Source organism: Hordeum vulgare, chromosome 4H, assembly GCF_904849725.1.
Source record: "Hordeum vulgare subsp. vulgare chromosome 4H, MorexV3_pseudomolecules_assembly, whole genome shotgun sequence".
Taxonomy (NCBI): Eukaryota; Viridiplantae; Streptophyta; class Magnoliopsida; order Poales; family Poaceae; genus Hordeum; species Hordeum vulgare.
Genome location: NC_058521.1, coordinates 69,325,052 through 69,340,544, shown reverse-complemented (window position 1 = coordinate 69,340,544; position 15,493 = coordinate 69,325,052).

The window sequence follows — 15,493 nt, the reverse complement described above, 5'->3', positions numbered from 1 at the left end:
TATAAAGATGCTCTATAGGTATCTCCGAAGGTGTTCGTTAAGTTAGTATGGATCGAGACTGGGATTTGTCACTCCGTGTGACGGAGAGGTATCTTGGGGCCCACTCGGTAATACAACATCATACACAAGCCATGCAAGCAATGTAACTTAGTGTAAGTTGCGGGATCTTGTATTACGGAACCAGTAAAGAGACTTGCCAGTAAACGAGATTGAAATAGGTATGCGGGTACTGACAATCGAATCTCGGGCAAGTAACATACCGAAGGACAAAGGGAATGACATACGGGATTGTATGAATCCCAGGCACTGAGGTTCAAACGATAAGATCTTCATAGAATATGTGGGATCCAATATGGGCATCTAGGTCCCGCTATTGGATATTGACCGAGGAGTCACTCGGGTCATGTCTACATAGTTCTCGAACCCGCGGGGTCTTTACACTTAAGGTTCGATGTTGTTTTATGCGTATTTGAGTTATATAGTTGGTTACCGAATGTTGTTCGGAGTCCCGGATGAGATCACGGATGTCACGAGGGTTTCCGGAATGGTCCGGAAACGAAGATTGATATATAGGATGACCTCATTTGATTACCGGAAGGTTTTCGGAGTTACCGGGAATGTACCGGGAATGACGAATGGGTTCTGGGTGTTCACCGGGGGGTAGCCCACCCCGGGGAAGCCCATAGGCCTTGGGGGTGGTGCACCAGCCCTTGGTGGGCTGGTGGGACAGCCCAAGAAGGCCCTATGCACCATAGATAGAAAATCAAAGAGAAAGGAAAAAAAAGGAGGTGGGAAGGGAGAGAAGGACTCCACCTTCCAATCCTAGTTGGACTGGGATTGGAGGAGGACTCCTCCTCCCCTTGGTCCGCAGACCTTGGGGCTCCTTGAGCCTCAAGGCAAGCCTCCCCTCCCTCCTCCTATATATATGGAGCTATTAGGGCTGATTTGAGACAACTTTTTCAAGGCAGCCCGACCACATACCTCCACGGTTTTACCTCTAGATCGCGTTTCTGCGGAGCTCGGGCGGAGCCCTGCTGAGATTAGATCACCACCAACCTCCGGAGCGCCGTCACGCTGCCGTAGAACTCATCTACCTCTCCGTCTCTCTTACTGGATCAAGAAGGCCGAGATCATCATCGAGTTGTACGTGTGCTGAACGCGGAGGTGCCGTCCGTTCGGCACTAGATCGTGGGACGGATCGCGGCACGGTTCGTGGGTCGGTTCGCGGGGCGGATCGAGGGACGTGAGGACGTTCCACTACATCAACCGCGTTCACTAACGCTTCTGTTGTGCGATCTACAAGGGTGCGTATATCGGAAATCCCCTCTCGTAGATGGACATCACCATGATAGGTCTTCGTGCGCATACGAAAATTTTTGTTTCCCATGCGACGTTCCCCAACAGTGGCATCATGAGCTAGGTTCATGCGTAGATGTAATCTCGAGTAGAACACAAAAGTTTTTGTGGGCGGTGATGTGCGTCTTGCTGCCCTCCTTAGTCTTTTCTTGATTCCGCGGTATTATTGGATTGAAGCGGCTTGGACCGACATTACTCGTACGCTTAAGAGAGACTGGTTTCATCGCTACGAGTAACTCCGTTGCTCAAAGATGACTGGCAAGTGTCGGTTTCTCCAACTTTAGTTGAATCGGATTTGATCGAGGAGGTCCTTGGATAAGGTTAAATAGCAATTCATATATCTCCATTGTGGTGTTTGCGTAAGTAAGATGCGATCCTACTAGATACCCATGGTCACCACGTAAAACATGCAACAACAAATTAGAGGACGTCTAACTTGTTTTTGCAGGGTATGCTTGTGATGTGATATGGCCAACGATGTGATGTGATATATTTGATGTATGAGATGATCATGTTGTAATAGATAATATCGACTTGCACGTCGATGGTACGGCAACCGGCAGGAGCCATAGGGTTGTCTTTAAACTAACGTTTATGCTTGCAGATGCGTTTACTATATTGCTAGGATGTAGCTTTAGTAGTAATAGCATGAGTACCACGACAACCCCGATGGCGACACGTTGATGGAGATCATGGTGTGGCGCCGGTGAAAAAGAAGATCATGCCGGTGCTTTGGTGATGGAGATCAAGAAGCACGTGATGATGGCCATATCATGTCACTTATGAATTGCATGTGATGTTAATCCTTTTATGCACCTTATTTTGCTTAGAACGACGGTAGCATTATGAGGTGATCTCTCACTAAAATTTCAAGACGAAATTGTGTTCTCCCCGACTGTGCACCGTTGCTACAGTTCGTCGTTTCGAGACACCACGTGATGATCGGGTGTGATAGACTCAATGTTCACATACAATGGGTGCAAAACAGTTGCACACGCGGAACACTCGAGTTAAGCTTGACGAGCCTAGCATGTGCAGACATGGCCTCGGAACACATGAGACCGAAAGGTCGATCATGAATCATATAGTTCATATGATTAGCATAGGGATGCTTACCACTGAAACTATACTCAACTCACGTGATGATCGGACTTGAGCTAGTGTAAGTGGGTCATGAACCACTCAAATGACTAGAGATATGTATTTTTGAGTGGGAGTTTAGCAAGTAATTTGATTAAGTTAAACTCTAATTATCTTGAACATAGTCTAAGTCCACTTTGAATATATTTGTGTTGTAGATCATGGCTCACGCAATAGTCACCCTGAATTTTAATACGTTCCTAGAGAAAGCTAAGTTGAAAGATGATGGAAGCAACTTTGTAGACTGGGCTCATAATCTTAAGTTGATCCTACAAGCTGGGAAGAAGGATTATGTCCTTAATGCTGCGCTAGGAGATGAACCACCCGCTACGGCTGACCAAGATGTTAAGAACGCTTGGTTAACACGTAAGGAGGACTACTCAGTAGTTCGATGTGCAGTCTTGTATGGCTTAGAGCCGGGACTTCAACGTCGCTTTGAGCGTCATGGAGCATATGAGATGTTCCAGGAGTTGAAGTTTACCTTTCAGAAGAACGCCCGGATCGAGAGGTATCAGACCTCCGATAAATTCTATGCTTGCAAGATGGAGGAGAATTCGTGTGTCAGTGAACATGTGCTCAAAATGTATGGGTACTCAAACCGTCTAGCTGAGCTGGGGATTGAACTCCCGCAAGAGTCTATCACTGACAGAATTCTTCAATCACTGCCGCCAAGCTATAAGGGCTTTGTGTTGAACTACAACATGCAAGGGATGAACAAGTCACCCGGCGAGTTGTTTACGATGCTGAAAGTCGCAGAGCCTGAACTCCGTAAAGAGCATCAAGTGTTGATGGTGAATAAGACCACTAGTTTCAAGAGAAACGGCAAAGGGAAGAAGGGTAATTCAAAGAAGAGCGGCAAGCTTGTTGCCAATCCGATGAAGAAACCCAAAGCTGGACCTAAGCCTGAAACAGAGTGCTACTATTGCAAGGGTATGGGTCACTGGAAGCGCAACTGCCCCAAGTATCTGGCTGATAAGAAGGCGGCCAAAGAAAAATTAGGTATATTTGATATACATGTTATTGATGTGTACTTAACCGGCTCTCATAGTAGTGCCTGGGTATTCGATACCGGTTATGTTGCTCATATTTGCAATTCGAAACAGGAACTGCGGAATAGGCGAAGGCTGGCGAAAGATGAAGTGACGATGCGCGTAGGAAATGGTTCCAAGGTTGATGCAATCACCGTCGGCACAGTTTCACTTCAATTACAATCAGGATTAGTTATGAACTTGAATAATTGTTATTTAGTGCCTGCGTTGAGCATGAACATTATATCTGGATCTTGTTTATTGCGAGACGGTTACTCTTTTAAGTCAGAGAATAATGGTTGTTCTATTTCTATGAGTAACATCTTTTATGATCATGCACCCAATGTGAGAGGATTGTTCATATTGAATCTTGATAGTGATAATACACATATACATAACATTGAGACCAAAAGAGTTAGAGTTAACAATGATAGCGCCATGTTTTTGTGGCATTGCCGCTTAGGTCATATTGGTGTAAAGCGCATGAAGAAACTCCATACCGATGGACTTTTGGAGTCACTTGACTTTGATTCACTTGACACGTGCGAACCATGCCTCATGGGCAAGATGACTAAAACTCCGTTCTCCAGAACAATGGAGCGTGCCAGTGACTTGTTGGAAATCATACATACCGATGTGTGCTGTCCAATGAGCGTGGAGGCACGCGGCGGATATCGTTATTTTCTCACCTTCACTGACGATTTAAGTAGATATGGTTATGTCTACTTAATGAAGCACAAGTCTGAAACATTTGAAAAGTTCAAGCAATTTCAGAGTGAAGTTAAAAATCATCGTAACAAGAAGATCAAGTTCCTACGGTCTGATCGTGGGGGTGAATATCTGAGTTTCGAGTTTGGTGCTCACTTAAGACAATGTGGAATTGTTTCACAGTTGACACCGCCTGGAACACCACAGCGTAATGGTGTGTCCGAACGTCGTAATCGTACTTTATTAGAGATGGTGCGATCTATGATGTCTCTTACCGATTTGTCGTTATCGTTTTGGGGTTATGCATTAAACACAGCTGCATTCACTTTAAATAGGGCACCATCAAAATCCGTTGAGACGACACCATACGAATTGTGGTATGGCAAAAGGCCAAAGTTGTCGTTTCTTAAAGTTTGGGGATGTGATGCTTATGTCAAAAAACTTCAGCCTGAAAAGCTGGAACTCAAAGCGAAAAAGTGCATCTTCATAGGTTACCCAAAAGAGACAGTTGGGTACACCTTCTATCTCAAATCCGAGGGCAAAGTGTTTGTTGTTAAAAACGGAGCTTTTCTCGAGAAGGAGTTTCTCTCGAGAGAATTGAGTGGGAGGAAGATAGAACTTGATGAGGTTGTCGAACCTCTCATCCCTCTGGATGGTGGCGCAGGGCAAGGGGAAACCCCTGTCGTTGCGACGCCGGTTGAGGTGGAAGTTAATGATGATGATCATGAAACTCCGGTTCAAGTTCCTATCAAACCACGCAGGTCGACGAGACCACGTGCTGCTCCAGAGTGGTACGGTAATCCCGTTTTGTCAAGCATGTTGTTAGACAACAATGAATCTGCAAATTATGAACAAGCAATGGTGGGCCCAGATTCCAACAAATGGCTGGAGGCCCTGAAGTCCGAGATAGGATCCATGTATGAAAACAAAGTGTGGACTTTGGAAGTACTACCTGAGGGCCGCAAGGCTATTCAGAACAAATAGATCTTTAAGAAGAAGACGGACGCTGACGGTAATGTGACCGTTTATAAAGCTCGACTTGTGGCAAAGGGTTTTTCACAAGTTCAAGGAGTTGACTACGATGAGACATTCTCACCCGTAGCGATGCTTAAGTCCGTCAGAATCATGTTAGCAATAGCTGCATTTTTCGATTATGAAATCTGGCAGATGGATGTCAAAACGGCGTTCCTTAACGGTTTCCTTAAGGAAGAGTTGTATATGATGCAACCCGAAGGTTTTGTCGATCCTAAAAATGGTAACAAGGTATGCAAGCTCCAGCGATCCATTTATGGACTGGTGCAAGCATCTCGGAGTTGGAACAAACACTTTGATGAGGTGATCAAAGCATTTGGGTTTATACAAGTGGTTGGAGAATCTTGTATTTACAAGAAAGTGAGTGGGAGCTCTATGGCATTTCTAATATTATATGTGGATGACATATTGCTGATTGGAAACAACGTAGAGTTTTTGGAGAGCGTAAAGGATTACTTGAATAAAAGTTTCTCTATGAAGGACCTAGGGGAAGCTGCTTACATTCTAGGCATTAAGATCTACACGGATAGATCGAAACGCCTAATAGGACTTTCACAAAGCACATACCTTGATAAAGTTTTGAAGAGGTTCAAAATGGAACAGTCCAAGAAAGGGTTCTTGACAGTTTTACAAGGTACGAGATTGAGTAAGACTCAGTGCCCAGCAACTGATAAAGATAGAGAGCATATGAGCATCGTCCCCTATGCTTCAGCCATAGGATCTATCATGTATGCAATGTTGTGCACTAGACCGGACGTTAGCCTGGCCATAAGTATGGCAGGCAGGTTCTAGAGTAATCCATGAGTGGATCACTGGACGACGGTCAAGAATATCCTGAAGTACCTGAAAAGGACTAAGGAGATATTTCTCGTGTATGGAGATGACGAAGAGCTTGCCGTAAAGGGTTACGTCGATGCAAGCTTTGACACAGATCCGAACGACTCTAAGTCGCAGACCGGATACGTATTTATTCTTAATGGGGGTGCGGTAACCTGGTGTAGTTCCAAGCAAAGCGTAATAGCTGATTCTACATGTGAAGCGGAGTACATGGCTGCCTCAGAGGCGGCTACGGAGGGTGTCTAGATGAAGCAGTTCATGACGGATCTTGGAGTGGTGCCAAGAGCACTGAATCCAATAACCTTGTTCTGTGACAACACGGGTGCCATTGCCTTAGCAAAGGAACCACGGTTTCACAAGAAGACCAGACACATCAAACGACGCTTCAACCTCATCCGTGACTACGTCGAAGGGGAGGACGTAAATATATGCAAAGTGCACACGGATCTGAATGTAGCAGACCCGCTGACTAAACCTCTTCCACGGGCAAAGCATGATCAACACCAGAACTGTATGGGTGTTAGATTTATTACAATGTAATTCACATGGTGATGTGAGGGCTAGATTATTGACTCTAGTGAAAGTGGGAGACTGTTGGAATTATTCCCTAGAGGCAATAACAAATATAGTTATTATTATAATTCATGTATCAAGATAATCGTTTATTATCCGTGCTATAATTGTATTGAATGAAGACTTATATACATGTGTGGATACATAGACAAAACACTGTCCCTAGCAAGCCTCTAGTTGGCTAGCCAGTTGATCAAAGATAGTCAGGGTCTTCTGACTATGTACAAGGTGTTGTTGCTTGATAACTGGATCACGTCATTAGGAGAATAAGGTGATGGACTAGACCCAAACTAATAGACGTAGCATGTTGACCGTGTCATTTTTTTGCTACTGTTTTCTGCATGTCAAGTATTTGTTCCTATGACCATGAGATCATATAACTCATTGACACCGGAGGAATGCTTTTTGTGTATCAAACGTCGCAACATAACTGGGTGACTATAAAGATGCTCTACAGGTATCTCCGAAGGTGTTCGTTGAGTTAGTATGGATCGAGACTGGGATTTGTCACTCCGTGTGACGGAGAGGTATCTTGGGGCCCACTCGGTAATACAACATCACACACAAGCCTTGTAAGCAATGTAACTTAGTGTAAGTTGCGGGATCTTGTATTACGGAACGAGTAAAGAGACTTGCCGGTAGACGAGATTGAAATAGGTATGTGGATACTGACGATCGAATCTCGGGCAAGTAACATACCGAAGGACAAAGGGAATGACATACGGGATTGTATGAATCCCTGGCACTGAGGTTCAAACGATAAGATCTTCGTAGAATTTGTGGGATCCAATATGGGCATCCAGGTCCCTCTATTGGATATTGACCGAGGAGTCACTCGGGTGATGTCTACATAGTTCTCGAACCCGCAGGGTCTGCACACTTAAGGTTCGACGTTGTTTTATGCGTATTTGAGTTATATGGTTGGTTACCGAATGTTTCTCGGAGTCCCGGATGAGATCACGGACGTCAGAGGGTTTCTGGAATGGTCCGGAAACGAAGATTGATATATAGGATGACCTCATTTGATTACTGGAAGGTTTTTGGAGTTACCGGGAATGACGAATGGGTTCTGGGTGTTCACCGGGGGGGCAGCCCACCCCAGGGAAGCCCATAGGCCTTGGGGGTGGCGCACCAGCCATTGGTGGGCTGGTGGGACAGCCCAAGAAGTCCCTATGCGCCATAGATAGAAAATCAAAGAAAAAGAAAAAAAAGGAGGTGGGAAGGGAGAGAAGGACTCCACCTTCCAACCCTAGTTGGACTGGGATTGGAGGAGGACTCCTCCTCCCCTTGGTGCGCAGACCTTGGGGCTCCTTGAGCCTCAAGGCAAGCCTCCCCTCCCTCCTCCTATATATATGGAGCTATTAGGGCTGATTTGAGACAACTTTTTCAAGGCAGCCCGACCACATACCTCCACGGTTTTACCTCTAGATCGTGTTTCTGCGGAGCTCGGGCGGAGCCCTGCTGAGATTAGATCACCACCAACCTCCGGAGCGCCGTCATGCTGCCGGAGAACTCATCTACCTCTCCGTCTCTCTTGCTGGATCAAGAAGTCCAAGATCATCGTCGAGCTGTACGTGTGCTGAACGCGGAGGTGCCGTCCGTTCGGCACTAGATCGTGGGACGGATCGTAGGACGGTTCGTGGGTCGGTTCGCGGGGCGGATCGAGGGACGTGAGGATGTTCCACTACATCAACCGTGTTCACTAACACTTCTACTGTGCGATCTACAAGGGTACGTAGATCAGAAATACCCTCTCGTAGATGGACATCACCATGATAGGTCTTCGTGCGCGTAGGAAATTTTTTGTTTCCCATGCGACGTTCCCCAACAAAAACTTACAACCCCACCTGCCAAATATGCATATAGTATAGATGATATTTTACCCCCTCTCATATGTGACTTGCCATCATATTCATTATGCTGACCTACACGGCTGCAACGTCTTATGTTGCAGATATTTTTCTTCGACGAGTATGAGTACGATTCAGGGTTACGATCTACACTCAACTTGTCGTTGGTGTTTATTGGGACTCCACTCCCTTGACTGCTTTCGCTGAGATATTTAAGGTATATATCAGTTTTATGCTATTTACATGTGATTGCACTTTGATATATACATTGATGTACTGTGTGTGCCAGCATACTGATCCAGGGATGGCACAGATACACAGAGGCTTGACTCGTTTTGAGTCGTGTCGCTACATAAATTTTCTCCGTTTTGGAATATTTGAAAAAATACAAAAATTGGAAGTAGTCCGGAAAGTGCGCGAGGAGGCGACAAGCCTGCACGGCGCGGGCCCACCCCCTGGCCGCACCGTGAGGGCTTGTGGCCACCTCGTGCGCCTCCCGGACTCCGTTTTCGTGCAGGGGACTCCTTCTGGTCTGGAAAAAATCATTATATATACTTTTGTTTGGTCCGACCCCTGCATCACATAGATTTCCTCTATTTTTTTTGTTTCGAGCCTGTTTTCTACCGCAGATCTAGGTAAAGATGTCTTCTCAAGATTCTGTGGGGGAGAACAACCTCCGTCAAATTTATGGAGAAGTTCATGCTGATCTGAAAAGGATGGAGGTCATGGAGGCTAAGGAGAGGCTACCTAAAGAAACCAAGGGCAAGGCTAAGGAGAAGGATCATGCATGGGATGAAGTGCAATCTGTGCTCAACAAGGAAGAAGTTGAAGAAGTGGATTTCCTCCAACCCTACCTCCACCTACTATCTCCATCTTTGATTGAACTCTTGAGGTTTTGTGAAACAACTCGTGCTCACAATACTTGTCTCACTCGTGAAGTTGTTTTGCTGGAGAAACATATCACAGATCTCCAAAGTATAAATCAAAGACTGATGGCCCTCTTGGACTCAAAGGTTGCAACAAATCCTTCACCACCACCAAAGGAAGACAACTGAGCATTGGTATGGGCAATCCCCTAGGCTTGTGCCAAGCTTGGGGGAGTTGCCCAGGTATCGTATCACCATCACATCTTTTGCCTTTACCTTTGTTTTAGTTTTCCTTTTTAGTTTTCCTTTTCAGTTTTATTTTTCTCTAGTAGTTTAAAAGTCTTAGTGTTTTAGTTTTGAGTTTTGCTTTGTGTCACCCCTGATGTGTTCTTGCTCATGAGCCATATAATAAAGAGTGTCTTAGTTGAAGGGCTTTGCCTCTTGCCATGATCAAAAGAGTGAGAATAGAACAAAAGCATGAAAGATCATGTAATGATCTTATGGGAAGTGATGGCTTCACATATAAAAAGAATGAGGATTGAAACTTGTTGAGGGTAGGCAAACGTAGACCTTGGTCATTGTTGCAATTAATAGGAAGTGATAAAGAAGGAGAGGTTCGCATATAAATATATCATCTCTGACACCATCTATGATTGTGAACACTCACTAAACTATTGCATGCCTAGAAGTAGATGTTGGACAAGGAAGACAACGTAATGAATTGTGTTTGCTTGGCTCTGAACAATGTTATATGATTAGAGATCCCTTAGCATGTGTTGATTGCTTCCACCTCACATTAGCCAAAACTTCCGCACTAAGTAGAGATACTACTTGTGCGTCCATAAACCTTCAAACCAATTTTGCCATGAGTGTCCACCATACCTACCTATGGATTGAATAAGATCCCCGAAGTAAGTTGTCATCGGTGCAAGCAATAAAAATTGCTCTCTAATATGTATGATCTATTAGTGTGTGGAAATTAAGCTTTATACCAACCTGTGATGAGGAAGACATAAAAGCGACGGGCTCCATAATAAAGTTCTTTATCACAGGAGGCAACATAAAGTGACGTTCCTCCGCACTAAGATGACACGCATCCAAACCTTAAAAGCGCATGACAACCTTTGCTTCCCTCTGCGAAGGGCCTATCTTGTACCTTTACTTTTTGCCCTTGAAAGAGTCATGGTTATCTTCACCAATTCCCTATTTTGCCTTTGTCTTGGCTACCATCACATGCTTGGGAAAGATCTATATTCATATGTCAACTTGGAGGTAGGTATCCATGAATTATTATTGTTGACATTACCCTTGAGGTAAGCAGTTGGGAGGCAAATATAAGCCCCTATCTTTCTCTGTGTCCAGCTGAAACTTTGATCTCATGAGTACCACGTGAGTTGTAGCAACTGTAGAGAACGAAAGAATGGTTGAGTATGTGGATTTGCTTTACAAGCTCTTACTTGACTCTTTCTGATGTTGTGATAAATTGCAATTGCTTCAATGACTAAAGGCTATCGGTTGTTACTTCTCGGTAAGGTTCTTGATCCATGCTTTACTTTGTGAAGGAATTATCACTTTAGCATGAGAGATTATATGTTGGTATGTTGTTCTGATCATGATCATGATGCATGCATGTTCTTATCTTGTTTTGTCGACACCTCTCTCCCTAAACATGTGGGCATATTTATTGAGCTTGGCTTTCGCTTGAGGACAAGCGAGGTCTAAGCTTCGGGGAGTTGATACGTCCATTTTGCATCATGTTTTCACGTTGATATTTATCGCTTCTTTGGCTGTTATTTCACTTCACGGTACTATTATTATGCCTTTTCTCTCTTATTTTGCAAGGTTTTACATGAAGAGGGAGAATATCGGCAACTGGAATTCTGGCCTGAAACTGGAGCAAAGTTGAGATACCTATTCTGCGCAACTCCAAACGCCGTGAAAATCAAGGAGATTTTTTTCCAATATATAAAAAAACTGGGCCCAAGAAGTACCGTAGGGGCGCCAGGGGATGTCCACAAGCGTGCACGGCGCGGCCAACCCCCCCCCCTCAAGCCGCACCATGGGGGCTTGTGGGCACCCTGCTGGCCCACTTGCCCCCCTCTTTTGCTATATGGAGGGTTTCGTCCAGAAAAAAAATCAGACGGGAGCTTTTTCATGGTTTCGCCGCCGCCACGAGGCGGAACTTGAGCAGAACCAATCTAGAGCTCCGGCAGGACGATCCTGCCGGGGAAACTTCCCTCCCGGAGGGGGAAATCGTCGCCATCGTCATCACCAACACACCTCTCATCGGAGAGGACTCGTCACCATCAAACATCTTCATCAGCACCATCTCATCTCCAAACCCTAGTTCATCTCTTGTAACCAATCTCCGTCTCGCGACTCCGATTGGTACTTGTAAGGTTGCTAGTAGTGTTGATTACTCTTTGTAGTTGATGCTAGTTGGATTACTTGGTGGAAGAGTTTATGTTCAGATCCTTGATGCTACTCATTACTCCTCTGATCATGAGTATGATTATGCTTTGTGAGTAGTTACTTTTGTTCCTGAGGACATGGGATAAGTCATGCTAATAATAGTCATGTGAATTTGGTATTCGTTCGGTATTTTGATGTGTTGTATGTTGTTTTTCCTCTAGTGGTGTTATGTGAACGTCGACTACATAACACTTCACCATTATTTGGGCCTAGAGGAAGGCATTGGGAAGTAGTAAGTAGATAATGGGTTGCTAGAGTGACATAAGCTTAAACCCTAGTTTATGTGTTACTTCGTAAGGGGCTGATTTGGATCCACTAGTTTAATGCTATGGTTAGACTTTGTCTTAATTCTTATTTCGTAGTTGTGGATGCTTGCGAGAGGGGTTAATCATAAGTGGGATGCTTGTCCAAGTAAGGGCGGTACCCAAGCGCCGGTCCACCCACATATCAAACTATCAAAGTAACAAACGCGAATCATATGTACATGATGAAACTAGCATGACAGAAATTCCCATGTGTCCTCGGGAGCGTTTTTTCTCTTATAAGACTTTGTCCAGGCTTGTCCCTTGCTACAAAAGGGATTGGGCCACTTTTCTGCACCGTTGCTACTTTTGTTACTTATTGCTTGCTACGAATCCTCTCACCACACAATCACTTGTTACCGACAATTTCACTGCTTGCGGATATTTCCTTGTTGAAAACCACTTGTCAGATCCTTTTGCTCCTCGTTGGGTTCGACACTCTTACTTATCGAAAGGACTACGATTGATCCCTATACTTGTGGGTCATCAATCACGAATGAAATGATGACGAACTTGAATATGTTTAGTTCGAGAATGTTGCACGATATTGTGACCAATCTTAATAGCACTTTCATTGTCAAATAGCAATGGAACATGTTTCACATGTATCGCATAATCCTTAAGAGTTTGTGTCATCCATAGCAATTGTGCACAACATGATCCAGCGCAATGTATTCTGCTTCGGCGGTAGATAGAGATACTTAGTTTTGTTTCTTGGAGTACCAAGACACATGAGATCTCCAAAGAAATTCACAAGTACCTGAGGTGGATTTTCTATCATCTCTGTCTCTAGCATAGTCCGAGTCGGAATAGCCGACAAGGATAAAACAAGATCCCTTGGGATACCAAATGCCAAAGTTTGGTGTATGTATCAAGTATCTCACAATTCTTTTCACGAACTTAAGATGATACTCTTTGGGTGTCGCTTGATATCGGGTACACATGCAAACACTTAGCATGATATCGGGACGAGAGGCACATAGATATAGCAATGAACCGATCATTGATCCATAATCCTTTTGATCAACCAGTTTGTCCTCGTTTGTGAGGTCAACATGTCCACTAGTAGGAATGGGGGTTTTCATACATTTGCACTCTTGCATGTTGAACTTCTTGATTAAGTCCTTGGTGAACTTGATTTGAGAGATAAACGTACCTTCTCTCGTTTGCTTGATTTGCAATCCAAGGAAAAAGTTTCATCTCACACATCATAGACGTCTCATACTTCTCGGACCTTCCGAATTTTCACTAAATGCGGGTTAGTAGATCCAACAATAATATCATCCACATAGATTTGGCACACAAATAATTCACCTTAACTCTTTTTGCTGAATAAGGTTGCGTCAATTGTACCAATCTCAAATGCCTTTTCAATGAGGAACTTCGTTAAGCATTTGTACCATGCTCGAGGAGCTTGTTTAAGACTATATAGAGCTTTACAAAGCTTGTTTAAGCTTCGAGGAGCCTAGAGGTTGTTTAACATAAACTTCCTCCTCAATCTCACCATTTAGAAAAGCACTTTTAATATCCATTTGGTTAAGAGTGATATCATGGTGATTGGCATAAGAAAGAAGTATACTAATAGCTTCAAGTCTAGCAATGGGGGCGTAGGTCTCATCGTAGTCCATACCTTCAACTTGTGTGTATCCTTGGGCTACGAGTCGCGCCTTGTTGCCTACAACTTGACCATCTTCATCTTGCTTGTTTCGAAACACCCATTTTGTACCGATGATGTTGTGCTCGTCCTTGAGCTTCTCCACGAATGTCCATACTTCGTTCCTCTCCAAGTTATGTAGCTCTTCATGCATAGCATTCACCCAATCCGGGTCTTCAAGTGCTTCTTACACCTTCATAGGCTCAGTACTAGAGATAAATAAATAGTTCTCATAAAATTTAGCTAATCGAGTTTTAGAGTGAGTGATTCTGCCGGTTTGTATGTCGCCTAAGTTTTGCTCCAGAGGATGATTCTTGTACACTCTTGCTCGAACTCATGATAGCTTTTGCTTGTTAGTCGGTGGATCTTCCTCGTCATCATCTTGTTCTTAGTTGTTGTTGAATGTGTCATCTCCTTGAGGTGGTGGTGCAGGAGGTTGAGGTGGATCGTCATGATGTACTTCTTCCTCCTCTTCATCTTGTCGTGTACCGCTTGTGGATGCCTCCATGTCGTTTTGTGGTTTGCCTCGACGCCAAGTAGGGGCTTCCACTAGTGTTGATGAAGTGCTTTCCTTCACCTACATGGGACAAATCTTGCTGATGGACAAGTCTTGGATAGCTTCCAAAGGTTCCTTGTCTCCTACATTATTTGGCAATTGCTTGACTTGTGAACCATTAGATTCATCAAACTTCACATTTACCGTCTCTTCAACTTTTTGAGTGAAGTTGTTGTAGACACGGCAAGTGTGAGAGTTTGATCCGTAACCAAGCAGGAAACCTTCATGATATTTAGGAGAAAATTTAGAATGATGATGCTTATCAAGAATGTAGCACTTTGAGCCAAATACTCGAAAGTATCCAACTTGGGGTTTGTTACCGGTGAGTAGCTTGTATGCCGTTTTATCAAGAAGCTTGTGTAAGTATGGTCGGTTCGTGGTATGACAAGTTGTTTCCACGGCTTCTACCCAAAAGTGTCTTGGCGTCTTGTATTCGTCGAGCATCGTTCTAGCCTCTCAATGAGAGTCTGGTTCTTTCTCTTAACAATTCCATTTTGTTGAGGTGGGTAAGTAGCTGAGATCTCATGTGAGATACCTTCTTCATCAAGAATGGTATCCACGTTGGTGTTCTTGAACTCCGATCCGTTGTCGCTCCGAACCTTCTTGATCTTCACCTCAAACTGATTTTGTGCTTTGCGAACAAAGTTCTTGAAGACCTTTTGCACCTGCGACTTATCATCAAGAAAGAACACCCACGTAAATCTGGAAAAATCATCAACTATAACAAGACCAAAGGAATTTCCACCTAGGCTCTTGTAAGCATTGAGACCAAAGAGATCCATATGAAGCAACTCGAGTGGTCTCCTAGTAGTCATGGTGTTCTTTACGGGATGACTTCCACCTACTTGTTTTCCTGCTTGAAACGCACTACAAAGTCTATCTTTGTCAAAGATAACATTTTTAACACCAAGTATATTGTGACATCCCCAGATTAGGCTACCGTAATCTCGGTACTTGAACTACAGTAAATCTATGCAAAGGATGCCACGTCACTTTGATTCTATTGTTGATCTCGTGACAGTCGAAACCGAGTCGAAGTTTGAAGTTTAAAAAAAATCAAACGGGAAAAGTTGTATAATGTTTGAAATAAAAATTGTCGGGAAAGTTATTAAAATTTTC